The 19,438-nt window shown below is 47.7% G+C and overlaps 2 long non-coding RNA genes across 2 annotated transcripts in view; one reads left to right on the forward strand and one right to left on the reverse strand.

Moving 5' to 3' along the window:
• Nucleotides 1–390: 390 nt before the first annotated feature.
• LOC142069391 (uncharacterized) lies at nt 391–19,330 on the reverse strand. The gene is made up of 3 exons (XR_012665194.1): nt 19,013–19,330; nt 1,518–3,410; nt 391–928 (listed from the first exon to the last, which is right to left on the reverse strand). It is a non-coding gene; the product is annotated as an uncharacterized LOC142069391 (long non-coding RNA).
• The window catches only part of LOC142069392 (uncharacterized), a 33,019-nt gene continuing 25,543 nt past the window's right edge, over nt 11,963–19,438 (forward strand). Inside the window, exon 1 of the long non-coding RNA XR_012665195.1 lies at nt 11,963–12,121. This is a non-coding gene — a long non-coding RNA (uncharacterized LOC142069392). The remainder of the gene's footprint in view (nt 12,122–19,438) is intronic.

Raw genomic sequence — 19,438 nt, forward strand, 5'->3', positions numbered from 1 at the left:
GGGGGAGACATTTATGGCGGGATGGGAGGTTGAGGCAAATCGCCTGGCTGCTGGTTACGCGCAGCCAGACACCAGGGCAGTTAGAAGAGCACAGGAGGGTGCGGTACGCATCAGAGAAGCTTTGAAAACCAGTTTCATGACTGGCCAGGCTACGGTGTGAAAGTTCTGTTTGTTTCTCCTTGATGAAACCCCCCGCCCCTTGGTTCACTCTACTTCCCTGCAAGCTAACCACCCTCTCCTCCTCCCTTTAATCATTGCTTGCAGAGGCAATAAAGTCATTGTTGCTTCACATTCATGCATTCTTTATTCATTCATCACACAAATAGGGGATGACTACCAAGGTAGCCCAGGAGGGGTGGTGGAGGAGGGAAGGAAAATGCCACACAGCACTTTAAAAGTTTACAACTTTAAAATTTATTGAATGCCAGCCTTCTTTTTTTTGGGCAATCTTCTGTGGCGGAGTGGCTGGTTGGCCGGTGGCCCCCCCACCGCGTTCTTGGGCGTCTGGGTGTGGAGGCTATGGAACTTGGGGAGGAGGGCGGTTGGTTACACAGGGGCTGTAGTGGCAGTCTGTGCTCCAGCTGCCTTTGCTGCAGCTCAACCATACACTGGAGCATACTGGTTTGGTCCTGCAGCAGCCTCAGCATTGAATCCTGCCTCCTCTCATCACGCTGCCGCCACATTTGAGCTTCAGCCCTGTCTTCAGCCCGCCACTTACTCTCTTCAGCCCGCCACCTCTCCTCCCGGTCATTTTGTGCTTTCCTGCACTCTGACATTATTTGCCTCCATGCATTCGTGTGAGCTCTGTCAGTGTGGGAGGACAGCATGAGCTCAGAGAACATTTCATTACGAGTGCGTTTTTTTTTCTTTCTAAGCTTCACTAGCCTCTGGGAAGGAGAAGATCCTGTGATCATTGAAACATATGCAGCTGGTGGAGAAAAAAAAAAGGGACAGCGGTATTTAAAAAGACACATTTTATAAAACAGTGGCTACACTCTTTCAGGGTAAACCTTGCTGTTAACGTTACATATATAGGACATGTGCTTTCGTTACAAGGTTGCATTTTGCCTCCCCCCACTGCGTGGCTACCCCCTCAACCCTCCCCCCTCCCCGTGGCTAACAGCGGGGAACATTTCTGTTCAGCAGCAGGCAAACAGCCCAGCAGGAACGGGCTCCTCTGAATGTCCCCTGAAGAAAAGCACCCTATTTCAACCAGGTGACCATGAATGATATCTCACTCTCCTGAGGATAACACAGAGAGATAAAGAATGGATGTTGTTTGAACGCCAGCAAACATACACTGCAATGCTTTGTTGTACAATGATTCCCGAGTACATGTTACTGGTCTGGAGTGGTAAAGTGTCCTACCATGAAGGATGCAATAAGGCTGCCCTCCCCAGAAACCTTTTGCAAAGGCTTTGGGAGTACATCCAGGAGAGCCGCGAATGCCAGGGCAAATTAATCCTTTCACATGCTTGCTTTTAAACCATGTACAGCATTTTAAAAGATACACTCACCGGAGTTCCCTTCTCCGCCTGCCGGGTCCAGGAAGCAGCCTTGGGTGGGTTCGGGTGGTACTGGCTCCAGGTCCAGGGTGAGAAACAGTTCCTGGCTGTTGGGAAAACCAGTTTCTCCGCTTGCTCGCTGTGAGCTATCTACAACCTCATCATCATCATCATCTTCTTCGTCCCCAAAACCTGCTTCCGTGTTGCCTCCATCTCCATTGAAGGAGTCAAACAACACGGCTGGGGTAGTGGTGGCTGAACCCCCTAAAATGGCATGCAGCTCATCATAGAAGTGGCATGTTTGGGGCTCTGACCCGGAGCGGCCGTTCGCCTCTCTGGTTTTCTGGTAGGCTTGCCTCAGCTCCTTCAGTTTCACGCGGCACTGCTTCGGGTCCGTTATGGCCTCTGTCCTTCATGCCTTGGGAGATTTTGACAAAGGTTTTGGCATTTCGAAAACTGGAACGGAGTTCTGATAGCACGGATTCCTCTCCCCATACAGCGATCAGATCCCGTACCTCCCGTTCAGTCCATGCTGGAGCTCTTTTGCGATTCTGGGACTCCATCATAGTCACCTCTGCTGATGAGCTCTGCATGGTCACCTGCAGCTTGCCACACTGGCCAAACAGGAAATGAGATTCAAAAGTTCGTGGTTCTTTTCCTGTCTACCTGGCCAGTGCATCTGAGTTGAGAGTGCTGTCCAGAGCGGTCACAATGGAGCACTCTAGGATAGCTCCCGGAGGCCAATACCGTCGAATTGTGTCCACAGTACCCCAAATTCGACCCGGCAAGGCCGATTTAAGCGCTAATCCACTTGTCAGAGATGGAGTAAGGAAATCGATTTTAAGAGCCCTTTAAGTTGAAATAAAGGGCTTCATCGTGTGGACGGGTGCAGGTTTACATCGATTTAACGCTGCTAAATTCGACCTAAACTCCTAATGTAGACCAGGGCTTAGTTATACAAATCCTGTAGCATACACATCTTTCATTCAGTAAAGGAATGAACAGAACCTTAAGGGCCTGACGTTGCGGGGTGCTGAGTACCTGGCGGGGTGCTGAGTAGCCTGCACTCTCATTAACTACAGTGGAGTTGTGAACAGGAGTAAAGGTTTCCATGTGAAGATTCTTTTGCCACATCAGTACCTGTGTTAATGGTGGTCTATGAATGGAATAAAGAACAGTGAGGACCTGCACTTTCCTCCATAACCCTACCTAATTTTCCATGGACATACAGAGGCACCGCTGTGGTAGCGGTTGCAAATAACAAGCCTCTAAAACGTCTTAAAAAATTGCAAGATAGTGATACAGTTTGCAAGGAAAATTACAAGGCCTCAGTCCATCCCTATCAAGAACAAATCCACAGGATGGGGGAGACAGGAGGGAAATATCCAAAAGCAGATCCCCTCACATTTGTCCTGTCAAGTAGTTGTTGCTACGCAGAAAAGGTCTGCCCCAAATCTTGCCATTCACAGGGTATATTAAGGAGGCCCATACCCTTGTACAATGGCTCTGGTCCCCAGTGGCCCCCATTCCACTCAGAAGGGGGGAGGATCCAACTGAGGAGGGTCCTCTGCATATGCTGATCTAGGGGGAACAACATATGGCTAAGATTTTAAACATCAACGTTTTAATTGTACAACCTACCAAAATGTATCAGGCACTTGAACATTTTGCAGATGAGCCTGTACAGGCCTGGAGTTAATATGCTGCAGGGCCTCACTTGTAGCAGAGGTGTGAAAAGGGGAATACAGGTTAGCAAAAGGAGATAAACGTGAAGTGGAAAAAATGGTGGATTTTCACTGTATATTTGCACTATTCGCATGGGCTCAGAAGGATAATACAATACCTGCGAAGGGAAGGGCTACGGAATATGGTTTCTCTGTAAGTATGAGCAAAGATCTTCATAGGCTGAAAATAAAATGTAACAAAACAATCTCCTGTTATAATACTTCACATTCATGTGGCTCCTTTCAGGTAAGAATTGCAAAGTGCGTTACCTTCATTACTTAAGCCTCACGGTGCCCCTATCCAAGACTGCAGCAGAGCCAATATTAAAATCCACAAGTCATGACTCCCAACCTCCTGACATAATCCCTATGCAAATTCCCCTATTAACTAATATCTTCTCCTGTTAGAGACTTGAACCCAGCAACCTAGGGACTCATTTGTCTGATCAGATGCTAAATCTTGACTTATGGAAACTTGTTTCAAAGTATAACAGCCTCAAGGCCCTCAGTTCAATCCCCATCACTGCACTGCATGTCTGACCTCCAGTGCACTGTCTACATTGGTGCTTTACAGTGCTGAAACTTGCTGCACTCAGGTGTGTTTTTTCACACCCCTGAGCGAGAAAGTTGCAACGTTGTAAAGTGCCCGTGTAGATAAGCGCTAAGTGGCTTGGCAGTGTGTACACCTTGGGAGTTACAGCGCAGAAAGCTGCTTTACTGCGCAGAAACTTGCTACTGCAGACAGGGCCTAACTGTAGCCTTTCAGGGCACATCTTCACTGGCTTGTTGCTATGCCCCTCGTGGAGGTGGTTTTTTTAGAGCACAGTATCTCCATGAGACTTTCTACACTACACAAGCCACATTGAAGCGCTGGAGCTGAATCACACACTCGCAAAATAAACTTTCAGGATTACCAAAACTCTACCCAGGTAAGATTGGTGTCACTGAAGATACAATTCGGATTCAATTCAGTGAGGTCAGGACTCATGTGACAGAACTGCCATGAATACATCATCATTCTCCATGGGAAACACGAGTTAGGTAAGACCATCCTGCAAGTCTAAGCCTAATTCATTAAGAAACTGATTACAGGTAATATCTCACCCTCAGAGATGTTCCAATAAACTTCTTTCACAGACTAGACTCCTTCCAAGTCTGGGCCCAATCCTTTCCCCTGGTACAGTCCTTGTTAGTTCCAGCAGACATCTTAGGTGGAAACTAGGGGTTTTCTCATGGCTGGCTCCTCTTTGTTCTGTTCCACCCCCTTTTATAGCTTTGGCACAAAGCAGGAATCTTTTGTCTCACTGTGTCCCCACCTCCCCTTCTAAATAGAAATGTACCAGATTTAAGATGGATTCCAGTATCATGTGACATGGTCACATGTCCTGTGAGACCTCATTCTTCATTACCCAGGGGCTGGCCCACACATACACAGGAAGGCCTGCAGGTAAATAAACCCATTCACAACCAATTGTCCTAGTCAATGGGAGCCATCAAGATTCTAAGCCACCATTAATCTTACCACACTTTGCATAGTTACAATAGGACCTCAGAGTTATACTTCATATTTCTAGCGTCAGATACAAGGATCGCGCACCCCCACGGTGCTGCCGAAAAAAGGAGGGGGAGATTTACCGCAGGCGTGCTGCCGAAAAAAGAAGGAGGGAAGACCTCCCGCAGGCATGCAGAGCTGCTGCTGAAGAAAGAAAATAGTGGAGTGCCATCCGTCGGCGCTCCTCCCGCTGCGCACCCCCTGGGATCCTCTGGTGCACCCCACTTTGGAGACCACTGCAGTAGATTATTAGCTTTGTAATTATACCTTACAAGAGACCTTTTTAGGGTGACCAGACAGCAAGTGTGAAAAATCAGGACAGGGGGTGGGGGGTTATAGGACCCTATATAAGAAAAAACCCCAAATATCGGGACTGTCCCTATAAAATCAGGACATCTGGTCATCCTAGACCTTTTGCATAAAACATATTCCAGTTACATGCAGCGTGGGGCCATATGGATCAAGGATGCTCGGGAATGCAGTGCTTGTAATGCTAGGAGGTGATTGTGATTGGTGCAGACGATGCAATATGAAGGTTTAACAGAATTGTCTGTTGCTTTCAATTAATATAATAAAGATTGCTTTCAAACCAACACCATTCTTTTATTAAAAAACAACAACCGGAGGAGAGAGTCAAACAAAAAAACCCATCAGCAGTGAGGGGGATGGGAAAGTCCCAGGAGGAGGTGGGGTCCCGGCGTGGATGCACTGTCTACACTGGTGCTTTACAGCGCTGAAACTTGCTGCGCTCAGCGAGTGTGTGTTTTTTCACAACCCTGAGCGAGAAAGTTGCAGCGCTGTAAAGTGCCAGTGTAGACAAGCCCTCAGTCCATTTGAAATCTCAGGAATTCACCTTGTATCATTAACTTCCTTTGCTCCACTTGCAAACACCTCTGAAACTGTGTTTAAAAAATAGTTTTTTAAAGGGATAACAAAGAGGAGGGTGGGATGCTCTGTGCTTTTATCAGATAGTTTGTATCTGATAAAAGCACAGAGCACCCCACCCTCCTCTTTGTGATGCCAGCTCCTCTGCTCTGCATGGCAACATTCCAGGGAGTATTTGAAAACAGTGATGAGAATCAGAGACAAAAAGCAGCTGAGCTTTCCAGAGGTATGCAAGGGATTTTAGATTTTCAAGTGTTGCATTTCCCCCAGACCTACTCTTTTGCAGTCCCAAATCTTAAATAGGAGTGGACATTGGGGTGGGGTGGGGTGCGGGAGAGGCTGACAGAGTATCACTGAACAGACAGCCAAGTACAGCTATTCAGAACATAAAGTTAGTTTCAATGGGCCTTTGTCCAATAACCAATCCCCCCACCCCCCCCGACTCTACTGTCTTTAAATAAAGCAACTTAAATAGATAACAGTCCTGAAATGACAAGACCACACATGTCAAACTTCAGCAATGCAAATTCTCATTACTTTATATGACAATCTCTCTCTTTCCCTCTTCTTTGGCTTTACACTGTCTAAACTGCATTGTAACAGCCGTAAGGTCAGGCTTGTCTCTTGTTTGTATTTGTCGGCAGAGAACCACGCATATCTACAATTCTGTTACTATAATAAACAATTACAGTGATAGTCTTGGACAAATGAGACAGCTCTAAATCAAGTTTACTCTGGTTTAAAGATTCTGGGAAAGGTCCCAATCATGATGAAATGAGAAACTAAACTGTATATATTCTTACATTGTTCTTTTCCCCTTCCAGGGAAAACATATTTCTAATCATGGGACTCCAGTTGTTTCTAATATAATTAAGTTACATGAGCTCAAGAGGCATGTAAGGACACTTGCAACAGTGACTAACTGCGGTCTCTACAATTATGCTCATAGTTTCAGGGGGGCAAATTTTTGGGGGTACTTTCTTTTCACCTAGGTCTTTGAGGGTGCATTTTCTTGCATTTAATTTTTGGATATGCAAAAACATAGCTGTGTGCATATAAACTTCCTTTGCACACATGTGGGCTGTACTGAATTTTGTGTGCAAAGATATGAGGTTTTGTATACATTAAAAATGAGGTGTGAAAAATGAGTTCCCAGAAATTTTTTAAATAGTGATGAAGAATTTTCTGCTCATGTCTCACTTTCTTGTATTGATTCTTAGCCTGTGTGATAAAACACATGTTCACCAAATATAGACCCTGATACAGGAAAAGAGTTAAGCATGTTCTTAATTTTAAGCACATGCTTAGGTGCTACTGAAGTCAGTGGGTCTGTTGACCACATGTAAAGTGTTTTCCCAAATCGGGGTCTTAAGGCTGACGTCCCTCCCACCTTTAAAAGGAAAGGGAGTAGGTTCAGGGAAGCAAGTGATACTGTTCTAGCTGAAGGTAAGAAACCTGGCTCGGCTCCATCTGAGAAAATGCTGTTCCTGTACCGTCTTTCAGCATGTAAAAAGAAAGGGAGATGAAACCCATCATAATTTTCTGTTGCTCAGCTTGGTTTACCTCTTTGAGGGATATGAGTAGGAGATAAGTGGAGGTATATGTATGCCTGGTCTCTGAACATACAAGGCCCTACAGTACTTCTTGTCATTGTCATCAGAAAAAGGAAACTACAGAAACTGTACTTTAAGAGACCTAGGCTCCTGTGTGTAAAATACACTCCTGTGCAGGCAGACAGCGTGCAGCTGATGCACTACTCACTTACATCCTCAAACCAAAGGTTTTGAGTGGTGTACCAGCCTTGTGAAACAACATGGCTGTGTGGTTAGATATTCGCCTGTGTGCATGTATTCTCCCTGTGTGCTGCCCAAACTCTGTGCAGACAGCCGGCACAGCAGACCTCAAGCGAACAGCCCTATGACCACAAGATCCATTAAGGTACAAAGGCACCAGGCCAGGTTTATTGTCGACAAAGCATAGTAACAGCACCTGGCAGACTCTACGAGGCTACTAAGACATGTATGCCCATGACAATGGACACAGCTCAGTGAACTGCAGTACTTTCCATTTCCCCCTCGGCTGGACAAAGATACTCCCTCTGAGATACATCTTTATACCCTGATACAAACAAGTTACGTACTGCCTCTGACATAGTTAGTCATTGCCCCCTGACGTGGCTAGTTATTACCCATCGCCTTGTACATGTTGGTTTGATCAAAACATTTTTATTACATACTGTTATCCTGACCTTATGTTTCAGGAGGAGTCATTGTGTTCCTGTTATCCTTGGGGAACCTTGGGGTACTACTTGATATCGGGATGCGTACTCTTGCGGGAGTGCTCTGTGCTTAGCACTCCTTAGGAATATGCGTTTCTGCAACATCAGCCCTGTTCTTGCCGGACTCTGTGAGCTTGCAAGCAGGCAGAGCCTGAGGTTTGCTTGCTGCCTGAGTTTTGCTAACTGTGCTTTATATCGGCAAAGCTTTGCCCACTCCTTTAGCTGAGGCCTCATCCCAGGCCTCTGATAGAAGGGCTTATCTCTCAGTCTCTCCTCCTACTGCAGGCTGCTTTCCAGTTCGGGACTATGTAGCCAACTGATCTACATTTTATTATTTTTACTCCCTAGAGGCCCAAATATATTCCAGCCGAGTTGTGCTAGGCACCATACAACCATACAGACCATTACATATTTCATGGTTAAAAATAAAAAGGAGACCAAGAGTAAAAGAATAAGGAAACGAAGTAGGGCATTAACTTGGAAGCATCAAAACACAGTTGTTCTGGAACTTCTCCTGGGGTTGACTCCACGCTAATTTATGGCCAGCGTCTGTAGGAGGAGTCCCAACAAAAAGTTGTGGTGAGACAGCCAAACTGTTGATCCTTTGTTCTCATTTGGATGAAATTCTCTCTTTTTCAGAGGATCAGTGTAAACCCTCAAAATAAGGCTTAAATGAGATTTAGCAGTGCATAGGCCTTGAGCTGCCCCACTGCACAGGGATGAGGTTCATTAATTTATTTTAAAGTATTATATTTCTAGAAGATAACCAGGCGGTTTCCAGAACAGCACCAACACTTTACCTCTAATCTCAACAGTGCAGCCATACTCCAGATTAGATTAGTGGAACCTTGTAATTTCACCGTTAACTCTTTAATTGGATTTTGGAACGAATCCAGCAGGACATGTTTTCTTAAAGACAAAAACTCATTAGAACAATTATGGCAATGACCGCAAATTATGAAGCCATAGAACAAAGAAGGGGCTTGTCTCCCACCCAGAAGTACCTACAGTGAACTTTATCTGAACTTTGCATTGGCTAAATTAGGTTCAAGAGGTACAGTAGTGAACAAAACTATTGTACTTGGACTTTCAGTAAACGTTTGACAAGGTCTCTCACCAAAGGCTGTTAAGCAAAGTAGGCAGATAAGAGGGAAGGTCCTCTCATGATCAATAACTGGTTGAAAGAGAGGAGACAAAGGGTAGGTATAAATGGTCAGTTTTCAGAATGGAGAGGTAAATAGGGGTGTCCCCCAGGGGTCTGTACTGGGACCAGTGCTGTTCAACGTATTCATAAACGATCTGGAAAAAGGCGTAAACAGTGAGGTGGTAAAATTTGCAGATGATACAAAACTACTCAAGATAGTTAAGTCCAAAGCTGACTGCAAAGAGTTACAAAAGGGATCTCACAAAACTGGGTGACTGGGCAACAAAATGGCTGATGAAATTCAATGTTGATAAATGCAAAGTAATGCACGTTGGAAAACATCCCAACTATACATATAAAATGATGGGGTTCTAAATTAGTTCATTAAGGAGACTCACTTTAGGCTTCCGGATCCCAGCCATCATCTCTCCTGTACAGAGAGACATGTTTCACTCCCTCCTGGCCAGGGATTTTAAGGCTGCATAGCTCTCTGATTTACACTGATAATCCCAAAAAGAAAAGGAGTACCTGTGGCACCTTAGAGACTAACCAATTTATTTGAGCATAAGCTTTCGTGAGCTACAGCTCACTTCATCAGATGCATAGAATCCCAGCAACCCAGATTGCCTAGAAAGGCCAGCACCTGCATTTTGCCTTTTTGCAAGGGCTATGACCAGTGTATTGCCTGCAGTTATAAGTTATTACACAGCTCTTTCTAAGCAAGCACATTTGTTCTGAAAGTAAAAACATTACAGAGAGAAAATTAAAACAATAAAAGAACCTGTACGCATGCTAAAAAGCTTAGCAGAGATCATTGCCAACTCCAATTTAGGGCTCTGGTAGGTGTCAGTCCTTCAAAACCTACAGCTGGGTTTTCCTCATAGTTACAAGTTCCTGCTAGTCTTTAGATCAGGAACCAGAAAGAAGACGGGGTAGATCAGCTGTTTCTTTATGCAACTCAGGCCTTAGAACCTGGTTCTGTAACAGTAAATCAGCAGGCAATCACCCCCTCCTCAGGGCGTAGCTTCAAAAAGGCCAGTTTTTTTCATAACCAGAGTTGGGGAATTTGCATTAACTCCACCCTTGTCCCCTGGAAAGCCATTCTACAATAAGAGAACTTACTGTATGCGCTACAGGAGTTCATCAGCCCCTCTCCCTGCACAGAGGCCTTTGACCCCTCTCTTTCCCAGCAGTATTTCCTTATTTGTCAAACAGGCACTGAGAAATGACTGACTCAAATTCTGTTCTATTATCAACATCAAAGCATGTATCACAACATGTCCAAAGAACAATACAGTGGAAAACTGCATAGGAAATTACTTGTAACCACACTCAGTGCAATGATGATCACAAAAAATTAAGCTCTGGAATCTTTCTGGCCATGATTTCGGATGTTGTATTAATGTTCAGTTATTTACTCCTGAGGGCATTCTGCGCCAAAAAAAATATAAAAATTCTGTGCATAATACTTTAAAGTTATGCAAAATTCTGCAAATTTTATTTGTCCAATAAACGTGGAGGCTCCAGCATGGCATTGGGCAGCACAGGCCACTGGCTGAAAAGAGGTGGGAGATCACCCTGCAGCTTCCCCCAGGACACAGACTCAACGGTGAGGCTGCACCCAACCCTGAAACAGTGCAAGGACCAGGCCTGCCCCAGAAACACCCCAGGGCCCTGCCCCTCCATGCCAGGTGCACCAGGTGTGGGCAGGCAGGCTCAGCAAGGCAGGATCCAAGTGTGGAGGGGCTTAGTATGGGAGGAATCCAGGTGTGGGTTGAGAAGGTTCTGTGTGGGGCAATCTGGGTGCGGGTGGCTCAGTGGGGGATCCAGGTGGGGGGGGATCTGGATGCACAGGGGCTTGTCGGGAGGTTCTGGGTTCAACAGTAATGGGACTCTGCAGAGGGGTCCAAGTGAAGGTGATTGGGGCTCAGTTGTGGGGTCCAGATGCTAGGGGAGTGGGGCTGAGTGAGGTGGGGATCCAGGTGCAACTGGTTGGGGCTCAGTACCATGGAGATCCAGGTGTGTGCAGCTCATTGGGGTGGTCCAGATGCAGGGGGAATGGGGCTCATTGGGGGGGTTCTGGGTGCAGGGGGTGGGTGACACTTGGTGGGAGGGTCTGGGTTTGAGGGGTCTGTCTGCACGGGGGTTGGGCGGATGCGGGGACCAGCTCCCTGTACAGTGATCCCTCCCCCTGCAGCTGAGGAGCAATGGGTGCAGGAAGCACAGGAGGGGTGGGGTGGAGTTTGCAGAGCTTCCTACAGCTGGGGAGGAATCTGGGGGTGGGTCTAACACGGTCCTGGATGCTGTGCAGGGGAAGAAGAAGTCCTGTCCTCCCCAGCCCAGCCAGGACTAGCAGCTGAGCCTGGCGCAGGGTAGGAGCCACCAGGCGGGTCTCCCCCACAGTGATTTACCTCTCTGCCGGCTGCCCTGCGCACCTGAAACATACTGCTGGGGAGAGTCGCATGACCGTTCTTGTGGCTTCCCTTTGCTTCCCTGTCAGAAAATCATTTTTCTGCAGGGAAACAAAGAAATCTGAGGGGACATAAATTCTCCACATGTACAGTGGGGCAGAATTCCCCCAAAAGTATCATTTATATGTTTTTCCCAATCGGACTGCTTTATTCATTATTAGTATTTGTAAAGTGCTGACACTGTGTTCAGACCAGTACAAGGCATAGAAGTAAAGACTGACCCTGCCCCAAACTGCTTAACAATGGGAAGACAGCTTTATAATTTAGCAATCTTCCAGGGATTTCCATGTGGCTTCAGTAATGGATAGACCTTATGTTGGCTTCCAGCAGAGGAATGGTGTCATGGGATATATGTACCTCACGCTGCTGATTGACAGTCTCTTGCAAGCTGGGAGGATAAGAAGGCTGGGAAGCAGAAGGGCAAGATGGCTAATAGAGGAGTGAGCAGGCTGGAGAAAGGAGCTCCTGCCAGCACACGACTAAACAGCCACAGCAGAGTCAATAGCCCAGGAGGGGACTGACTGATTGACAGGCTGGAGAGCCTGCCGAGATCCAGAGGAAGGTAGGAGGGAGCTCAAGGCACTGTCAGAGTCGAAGAACCCTGATCCTGCTTATCTAGTTCAAGGGGCCCTGAGCTGGAACCCAGTGGAGTGGGTGGCCCTGGGTTACCTCCCAACCCCCTGATGGACTTGGGAGTGAGAAAGGGTTTTCAGACTCCTCGGCACCAGGAATAGACTTGGTTTGTGTCTTTTCCAGGCCCAGGAATTAGCCAGATGTTCACTCAGAAAGCAACAGGGCCAGTGTTCCCTCTAATTTTTCCCACATACGTGAGGAATGAATTTTGTTATGTGCACCAATATGGAGATGATGTGTGACACATCACCTTCATATTGGTGCACATAACAAAATTCATGTGGTGGGGGTGGGGCCGAGGGGTTCGAAGTGTGGGAGGGGGCTCAGGGCTTGGGCAGAGGGTTCGGGTGCGGGGGGGGGGTGCACGGAGAATGAAGGCTCTGGGATGGGGCCAGGGATGAGGGGCTCAGGGGTGGGCAGCGGGTTGGTGTGTGTGGCGGGGTGAGGGCTCCAGCTGAGGGTGTGGGCTCTAGGGTGGGGCTGGGGATGAGGAGTTTGGGTGCAGGAGGGTGCTCCGGTGGGGAGAGAGGACTCTACCCAGCTCTCTCTCCCCGCAGCAGCACCTGGGCTGGGGGGAGAGGTGCCTCTCCTTGCAGCAGCAGCTTCGGGGCTGGGGCCGCAGGATAGGTGCTCCTCCCCCAGCTGCGACAGGTCCGGGCTGGGGCTGGGTTTGGGCTGCCCCTCTCCCAACCCCAACTCAGCCCCAGACCTGCTGCGGCAGGTTGTGGGTTGGGCTAGGTTGGGGCGACGAGAGGGGCTCCTCTCCACCGGCCATGGCAGGTCCGGGGCTAGGGAGGGGCCAGAAGAAGGACGCCCCTCCCACGAAAGGTCCTGGCTGGGCAGGTTCCCTGAATGCCTGTGTGGCGCTAAATAGGGTGCTGCACGGCCATGTGGCCACGCAGCTTATAGGGAACTTAGAACAGGGCCTGCCCATATGGATTAAAGGGGCACTCACAGGAGCAAGAGGCGGTTTCAGGATGTAGAGCCTTCAGGAAACCCCTCTTTTTCTGTCACGCTTGGAAAGCCAGGCTGAAAAACTTGTGCTATGGGCTTTGTGAAGTTTAGCTCACTGTGCTGTTCAGGGCTGATAATGATTTGCACGCAGGGACCAGCTGTATCTGCAAAGATTACACACATTCGGTGTAGTTCTAAAAACTCCCTAATGAGAGTTACTAGAATATAGAAGCAAAAGAGACATTTCTCCTTGTAGTCCATCTGATGGCAAGCTCAGCCTCACTCTGGATAATGGAGCAAGGAGGGAATTTTTGAGATATTCCCCCAAAAGAGGATTTTCAAATGAGTAAATTCTTCCAGGAATTCACAGGTAAACATGCTGCTGACTCACAGTGAGCTCAGTCCCAAAGTGCTTAGTCAGACTACCCTTCTAGTAAAGACAATGAGTCAGGATTAAGGCATGGGTCCAGCATTTGTTTCAAAATCTATTGTAGGGAAGATTTCATTGGGCATGAGCAACAGGTTCCAGGGAGAGGAGAAGGAGCCTTCAGAGATGCAAAGCCCACCCTTCCCTGCAGCTCATGCTGGGGCTTTACAGCCTGGGCCTACACGTGTAGGTCTGTACTGCAGCTGGGCGTGTGCCTCCCAGCTGATGTGGACATACGTGCTAGCTTCACTGGAACCAGTGTGCTCAGAATAGCACTGTGGATGTTCTAGAAGCATGGACTAGCGACCCTCGCTCAGACCCAGGGGGTCAAGTGGTCTTGTGCTTGGATGGCTAGTCTGTGCCATTGCCCGTGTACGACATCCATGCTGCTATTTTTAGTATGCTAGCTTAGGTGGAGCTAGCATGTGTCCAAATACCCAGGCTGGAAGCAAGCTCCCAGGTGCAGGGTGGACACACCCTAAGACTTTTCCTACTGGCGTGGTTCATTCTGAGAAGGGGAAATTGGCAAAATCTACAATAGCAAAATGGAACCAGAAGACCATTCAATTCAGGATTCCCAGCCCATTTCCCGATTGATACACTGGAGAGCCAAGTGACATCCATCCACCCCTCTGGTTGAGGTGCACACAACTAGAGGGTTTGTTCTCTTTTAAGAAAACAGTGTTACGGGTGTGACGCAAGGTGGTTGGATCAATGGTTCTGGTTTTAGCCCACCTCTGCTTACAACTTCTTTGTTCACGGTACACCCGGATTCTCCACCCATGAGCTGCAGCTCAAACACAAACCAAGCAATCAGCACTACTGAGTTTAGAATAAAGCCATGCTGTGCAAACTGCCTTCCTTCCAAATATGAACTTCCACCTCTTCTCTCCCATCACTTCCTCCTTCCTCAATTCTCCCCCCTTACTTGTTAGGATGATCTTCTCTTTAAATGCTGGGCCAGATCCTTGAATGATGTAAATCAACAAGCTCCATTGAAAAAATCCACACAACCACCCAAATAGAGTGCAAACAGAATCTCCTCTGCTAGGGAAGAAAGATTAATTAAGTCTGCTAGGGACTTCACCATACAGGCCTAATTTGCCTGGAAATTATGATAGCTAGCTATCACCATTTAACTAGCTAGCTAGATCCTGTGTTTCTCAGAATTCCGGTAAACAGCTATCTGCACATCCCAGTACAAATAAGAGCAGAATAAGCTAATAATGGAAAGCTTTCTTCTTTCTTTCCAGCTATCAGGGAGTAATCACATTCCTGTGTATTGGCCTACCATGCGGGCCCTGGCAGAAAGCAAGAAATAGCCTCAGTCTTATGCAAGAATACAAGAAAACATTGCTTCCTTGACCAGATGGTCAAGGAAAATTAGTTCAGTTTTGGGTTTTGTTTTCTTGGCTTTTTTTCTTTCACTTGTGTTTTACTTTGAAAATCCCCACTGGTGCAGGATCTTCAAGAGAGTGGTTTATGCTTTCAATTTCTTGCACAATCTGCCTTTGGAATTTTGCCTTAACTACATGGTTACCCACTTTCCCACAACAGCTCACTACTTAAAAGAGTACGTCCTCTCTCAGCTATTTCATAGACTTTGTTTTAAAGAGAAACTGATCTTGTGCCAGCATGCTCTCCTAGTCTGAATATGGGACAGGGGATAGGAACTCCTGAGTTAAATCTCAGCCCTGCTACTCACTCACTATATGGCCTTGACCAAGTCACTGACTTTTGCTCTGCCTCAGTTTCCCCATCTGTAAAATGGGAGTAGTAATAGTGGCCTGCCTTGAAGGAGTGTTGTGGGGAATCAATCAGTTAATGTCTAAGGGTAGGTCTACATTGGCAGAGTTACAGCTCAGAGAGCGCTGAAGTGAAACTGCTGTTGTGTGTTCACACTGTCAGCTGCCTGAGCAATAGTGTGTTCACACTTGTGGCACTTGCAGTGGTATTCGGAGCGGTGCACTCTGGGCAGCTATCCCACAGAGCATCTCTTCCTCTTCTGCTGCTAAGAGTTGTGGGAAGGTGGAGGGGGTTTCGAGGCATCCTGGGTCCTGTCCCAACACCTTGTGATGCATTGCTTCACATCCCAGCAATCCCTGTGCTTCCATCAGCATTTGGCGCTATCTTTCAACAGTTTGTGTATTGTGCGCTCTGCTTCTTCGGTCTGCAGGAATGGATCCTGAACTGTTGACCAGTATGCTGCTCGCTCTAACACGTCACGAGTGGCAGTGGAGGTATTCCTTAAACTACAAAGGCAAGAGGAGTGCGACATTGATCTCACCACGCGTACTAGCTATGACACGAGATTGCTTTTGGCATTCACGGAGGTGCTGACCACAGTGGAGCACTGCTTTTGGGCTCAAGAAACAAACACTGAGTGGTGGCATCACATCTTTATGCACGTCTGGGATGATGAGCAGTGGCTGCAGAACTTTTGGATGAGGAAAGCCACATTCATGGGCCTGGGTGATGAGCTTTCCCCAGCCCTGCAGTGCAAGGACACGAGAAGGAGAGCTGCCCTGCCATTGGAGAAGCGTGTGGTGATTGCACTGTGGAAGCTGGCTACTTCTGACTGCTACCGATCAGTTGCTCACCAGTTCGGAGTGGGAAAGTCGACATTTTCCACAGGCTATCTTCGTTATGGAAGATATCTCACTGCTGAGGGTGAACAGGGAATCAAGGGAGGGTCTTCTCCAAGACTGCGGCTTCCACCCTGGGCCCTACGTGGCTTGCCTGTGTGCAGCAATGGTCTCCCCTCCCCCAGTGACAGCAGAGTGGTGCGGGGAAGTTACAGTTAATGGGGCAAGAAACAAAGCAGCTCTGCCAAAGAACCTGTGGCATCAGATTGCCCAGTATCTCGATGCGAGTTTCCTGGAGATCTCTGACGGAGATTCCCATGAAGTGAGGGAGTCAATCAACACCTGTTCCGCCGCTCAGACGAGGCATGTGGTGGTACATGCATCATCCAGACACAAGCCTGCATTCTGCAACCCTCCTGCTCCCAACAACTCGCTTCAGCGATTCCCAAAATCCGCTTACCAGAGGCCTCCTCTCCTGTTTGCGCTTCACCAACATCTGACAGCTGTGACTGGCTAGCCTCCTCCAGGGTAGAGAAGAGCTTCTGGCTGCATGCATCTCTGACCTACAAGTCGTCCTCTGCCTCTGGGTCACCTTCCCGATCCTCGTCTAAGATTTCCTCCTCCTGGCTCGGTCCACTCTTGACTGGCACGCGAGACACCAAAGTATCCACAGGGGCCTTCGCAGTGGAGGTGAGGTCACGGTCGAGTATCGCATCCAGCTCTTTGTAGAACCAGCAGCTCATGGGCGCAGCACTGGAGTGGCAGTTTGCCTCCTGCGCCTTGTGGTAGGCATTCTGCAGCTCCTTCACTTTGACCCTGCACTGCAGTGTATCCCAGTTGTGGCCCCTTTCTGTCATGCATCGTGAAATCTGTCCATAAGTATCATAATTCCTACATCTGGAGCGCAGCTGGGACTGGCAGCCTCCTCTCCCCAGATGCTGATGAGGTCCAGCAGCTCAGCATTGCTCCATGCAGGGGATCGCCTGGTGCGTGGAGTCAGGCACCTGGCCAGCTGGAAAGATGCGCTGAGATCACTGCATGCATCACTGAGCAAACAGGAAGAGGACTTTCAAAATTCCCAAGGAATTCATGGGGAGGGACTCACGCTTGGTCACCTGCGGGCAGGGCAGTGAAGTCCAAACCGATGACCAAAAAGGCAAAAACAGGCATTATGGGACACCTCCCGGAGGCCAACTGCAGTGCTGTAATCGACCAGGGCGTCTACATTGGCACCGCAGCGCTGTACCCCAGGCGCAGAAAGCTGCATGCCTCTCGTTGGGGTGGTTTTTTTTTACAGTGCTGCAACTAAGCACTCAGTGGCTTGGCAATGTGTACACCTCGGGAGTTAAAATGCAGAAAGCTGCTTAAATGCCCAGAAACTTGCCAGTGTAGACAAGGCCTAAGAAGTGCTAGAGGCGTGGTGAGCATTTTTCTGAGAGTGGCCCAGGGTGAGATTTTGTGTGTTAATGAAGAATTATTCTTACCCTGTTTTCTATACTGTAAGTTCTGTTTAAAGATGGAGGAATGTGCCTGCTTTCCCCACTGTTCCCTGGAATGGCAGTTGCTGAATTTCTCTGCAATGCTGTGGTGAAGCTCATAATGAACCAGTCACTTTCAATTTAAAGGAGAAGAAAATGCAGATGTGTCAGTGTTAGCAGCAAACTCACTGGCTGCCACAAGTTTCAAATGTGAATAAACCGAATGCCCAGATCTCGCATTTGGATACTCAGATAAGTACTTAGGCAGGTGAACTGTGCTAATGGAATACGGAACTGCATGATTGCAAGATGATTATTAAAATACACACACCCAACGACACTCAAGCAAGAACAATGTGCTCAGCATTATGTTAGAGACATAAATGAGAAAGATTCTAATTACAGAGAGGATAAGGAAAAAGGAAATGTTTTTGATAATCTTAAACAACACAGTTCACTTACTGCCATTTCCCATAGATCTGAATTGTGTCATGCCAACTTGATAGGAAAACACAATACTGAGCAGGAGTACTAGTGGCACCTTAGAGACTAACCAATTTATTTGAGCATAAGCTTTCGTGAGCTACAGCTCACTTCATCGGATGCATCACAAAAGCTTATGCTCAAATAAATTGGTTAGTCTCTAAGGTGCCACTAGTACTCCTTTTCTTTTTGCGAATACAGACTAACACAGCTGCTACTCAAACAATACTGAGCATTGCTTCTGGTGGGCCATACCCACAGAACCCAATATTGGCCTTTCTTCAAGCTATTTAACAGCAGTTCTACCAGAAATAGGAGCTATACTTTATCCTTCAGTTTACTAACCAATCATGCACCACAACATGCCTTGGCTGGATTAGAACCAAGTAGGCAGCAAAATGCTCTAGAGCCAACTCCCTGAGCCATTCAGCCAGCCAAGGGGAAAGTTTGAAACCTGAATCCCTCCCTACTACTGGGAAAATAGCAGAACAGTTCCATTAGCTCAGCCAGTACAGAAGAGATCAATCACACATGAGTGGGACCGCCATATCCCAAAAGCAACGTAGTGTACATATAGGTCAATTCATCACAGTGGGAGATCGGCCACTTGGGTTATTTGTACGAAGCTGGCATGATCAACTCACAGGTCTATATAGATTTTTGAAGGAGAGGAAACAGCAAGTTCTAGACTTCTGTTCTCCTTCACTCTTCAAAGTCAGATCCCTTGGGAGGATGGGCGGAGGGGAACTATGTCAGTGCCTTTTCCACCTCAGCACCCCATAAGGCTAAATATTACACTGGCTTGCTCCTTAAGTCATCACATTCGTGGTCAAGGAATAGGACACCCAGGCCTACTTTTCTTCCAGCACCAGTGTAAATCAGGAGTAACTCACCTGAAGTCACTGGAAGCACACTGTCGTACCACTGGTCCAAAAGTGAGATGAGAATCAGGCTTTGGGTCTGACGCTCAGGAAAAATGAAATCAAAGGAAAGTCAATGTAGCCCTCCTCCTAATTGTATATGCCACTCAAAGCTGCTAAACTAACACGATAGCATGGTCATCTTCAAGATTCAAGCAGAAGCAGCTATTTAACTGCCCCAGGGTATCAGCGTGGGACAGTTGTACAGTGGTCACACCTGTGTCTATCCCAGTTGGGGCTCCCAAGTAGAGCCCTTTGTGGGACTATTTTTTTTAATCCCGCTCCCAGAATATCCACTCCCACCTGGTCCACGCGCTTTCCCCCCTGCCCCCCACGCCTCCCCCTCCCCCTCCTCCCCACGGAGGCCTGGGAACGCTCCCCTCCCCCTTCAGAGGCTTG

This window comes from Caretta caretta, chromosome 15, assembly GCF_965140235.1.
Source record: "Caretta caretta isolate rCarCar2 chromosome 15, rCarCar1.hap1, whole genome shotgun sequence".
In the NCBI taxonomy this organism is placed as follows: domain Eukaryota; kingdom Metazoa; phylum Chordata; order Testudines; family Cheloniidae; genus Caretta; species Caretta caretta.